We start from the raw sequence: 3,567 nt of genomic DNA on the forward strand, positions 1-3,567 counted from the left end.
CTATTCATCATCTTCTTCCTTGGTACCTGCGGAATTTCCTGCAAACTTACCTGCGGATTTTCCTGCGGATTTTGCTTTCAAATTTTTAACCTTTTGAATGACCTACAAAATGAAAATAAAAAAAAACAAGGGCCACCCAGATCACCTAAATGGACCCTTCTGAACATGATAGCGTCGTTAGTTTTTTCATTTGGAGCTTGTATCATGGAGAACGAAAGCTTCACATGTTTGAAGCTCAAAAATGGTGGAGCTTCAAAACCACGTTAAAGCTTGCATGTGATCACTCAAATCTACTCTATATCATGCCATGAGTCCATGCAAGTGGTTAGTTTTTATTTTAATCAAGCATGCATACGAAAACGAAAGTTATAAAGTTAGGAACATGAAGATGGTAGTACACGTATTTAAATCATTATGGGACTTGTTTAGTGCATCAATCTTACTCTATGTGACCCCAAAGGATGATTTGAATGGTTATTTTTTTATTGAAGTAAGCTGGAAGTTGCAAAATGAAAATTACAAAGTGTTTGATATTTTTGTGAGAATTTTGTGAAGTTGATGGCTATGCCCTTGCTATTTTCGTGTGTCCTCTCTTTGTGGAGTATGCTGCTTCATTTATAAGCTAGGATGTGCTTAAAATCCAAGCCAAGAAGCATTGATTGCTTTTGTTGAATTCTTGATTTTTAAATATTAAAAATCTTTGAATTTTTGACTAAGTCTTGCTCTCCTTCACTTCCCTTGCTCTTAGCCTCCTTTGTACTTCCTCTTGTTGCAGAAAATAAGCTACCTTGATGACTCATGCAAGAGACAAAGCCTTGGATAAGAATCTTGCATCATTTCTTTTTCACTTTAACTTTAAATGTGATAAAATTAAATCAAAAAAGAAACAAAAATGCCATGGGCCTTGTCTTGGTCGTGGGAGGCCCTTTACATCATGGGAAACATGTTTGGATCATGGAAATTGGGTCTCATTTGAAAAAAAAAACATTTTTGATCAATGTTGATTTCATGCATTTTCCCAAAAAATGGTCAACTTCAACAAGGCATAAATCCCTCAATTTTTATCATATGAAAGAGATCTTGTACTTTTTGTAAACCTCAAAGAGTACTCTAACCAATGTTTTTGGTCTCATATCAAAATGATTTTCCATGCTCCTTGTGTATCCTTTTGAAAAAAGTGACTTTTTGTTGACTTTGAAAATAACCTGTAATGTATTTGTCCATATTTTTCAAATGGTGAATCTAATGACCATGGGACCAATTGCATTTGAAATATAATTGAATTTCCTTCAAAATGAGCTTTGGTTTGAATTTTTTGGATGAAGGATGAGAGAGTTATGACCAGTCAAAGTTCAGTTGACTTTTTAGGAGAAAACCCCAATTTTGAAACTTAGGGTTTTGTTGATTTTCGATCTTTCCTTGATGAATTATGATCAACCAATGATCAAATGATGAATCCTTTGACAAAATATGGATGTTGACAAAAAAAATTCATTTTTGACTGTCTGTTGACTATTTGGTCAAACGGGTCGTCTGTTGACTATTTGAGCTGCTGACTGTGCGTCTGAGTGAGTTGAAGTTTGAAAATTTGTATGGTGGTACTTTGAGATATATGGAGGTCCATGAAATCCATTTGAGGTCTCAAAAACTTGTTCTCCTGAAAAAACAAGAAAACCCTAGTTAGGGACTGTTTGTGTAGGAGACAGTTAAGCGTACCTGATTTTTGTGCAATGCTGAGTCTCTACTAATCATGTGATATTCAGAAGACTTCTAGAACAAAAATCTTGAAATTTTGAAATGCAGAAGATTGATTTGATTGATGGTACAAAACACGGAGAATTGCACTGTCAGCGGTTTTGACTGTCAACTAACTGTTCAGGTAGCAGTTAAAGTGAAAATTCAACACTCAAAGTTAATATTTTGTTGTTTTTGTTTTGTTTTTGTTTTGTGTTAATGATGAAAATTTATTTACATGAGTTGTTAGAAAAAACACAGACATAGTAAATAAATAATAAATACTGTATGCGAGCAAAATTACCGATAATAACACTGAAAAATCATTTAATGCATAGAAAAAATAAATATTTAAATGGCAGAAAACACACAAAATATTATCTGGATAATTAAGCAACAGTACGACAAATAGTACGACATTTAATACTGACAGTTCAAATATTACATACTATAATGAACAGTACGACGAATAAACGGTACGTTATTAAAAGATACGACAAACTTTAAGAATGAAGATTAATAACCCATGCTACAAATAATAACATATAAATGATTGGGAGTGTCAACATCCCAGGTCCACATTTTTTAGGGCTATGCAGACAGAAGAAGGACATGATTACCACCACGACGGTGATGATCATAAGAAAACACGTCTCTATCCGCTTTGCCATTTTTGCCGGGGGAAGAAGAGAGAATGAATATGAAGTATAAATTTGAGAGATGAGTTAGAATTTGATGTGAGATTTTATGGAAAAAATGAGAGGTATTTATAGAATGAAAAGAAGGATAGAGACGTTGGGAAATGAAGTGATTCCGTACAAAAGGAAAATTTGAGTGGAAGTAAGATTTGAAAGAAAGTGTATGATAGTGTTAGAAAAAAGAGAGATGTATAGAATAAAGTTAGGATTTGATTTTTGAAAAAGAGATTTGAAAAGAAAGGAAAAGATTTTGAAAATAATGGAATATAGTACAAAAATTAGTGGGGAACAAAAATAATAATTTACTTGTTACCAGTACAGTCTGAATCCCCGGACTTTGTGCCTGCAAAAGATTTAACTCTGTACCAATTGCGTCAGTACTATTTATCTGTAAATAAATCTCAAATAAATAGCGTGTGTGAAGTAATAAACAGTAATTGGCGTTTGCGTAAGAATAAACTCAACAGCGAGCCAAAATACCGTATAAGAAAAATTCTAAAAACCAAGTATTCATAAATCAGGATATAAAAATCCAAGATTATATGACACTCTTAATTTTTAGATTGAAGTTTTCTTGAAAAAAGATGCGGGCAAATTTTGGGGTATAACACTAACCAAATCAATGCTGGAAACAAATTAAACTTGAGCCAACTAATTCTAGGGTACCTTTATGAAAGTCTTGGCGAAGCAACAGATCTTATCAAAGACTACAAAACTAGAACTTCTCTTCTTTTTCGCTGGACCCTTTTGGCTATTGCAGTTATGGCTTAATGCCACCTTCGAAGATTTCCTTCCAAGTAAAGGCATTGTTGATGAAAAAGACCCAGCTATTCGGAACCGAACAGTTGAAGGAACTAGGCTAGCCCACCTAACCTCTTTAGAAGAAGGAGGAAAACTGCTCGAAACTTTTCGAGCATACATCATGATGTTTGCTAAACGTTATCAGTTCAGCCCTTATATGGCTCCGTTAGTGAAAAGAGAAGTGGGTCCCGAATGGTTTACACAAAAATTTCTTGCAACCTCTCCGGATCAACAAGCTGAATCTATGGTTATTTGGGAAGCTTTCTTGACGCCTAAACTATTGTATCATCAATTACGATCCCCAAAGAGTCATTGTTGTCTTCTCTGTTACCAA

This window comes from Vicia villosa, unplaced genomic scaffold (assembly GCF_029867415.1).
Source record: "Vicia villosa cultivar HV-30 ecotype Madison, WI unplaced genomic scaffold, Vvil1.0 ctg.001134F_1_1, whole genome shotgun sequence".
NCBI lineage: Eukaryota > Viridiplantae > Streptophyta > Magnoliopsida > Fabales > Fabaceae > Vicia > Vicia villosa.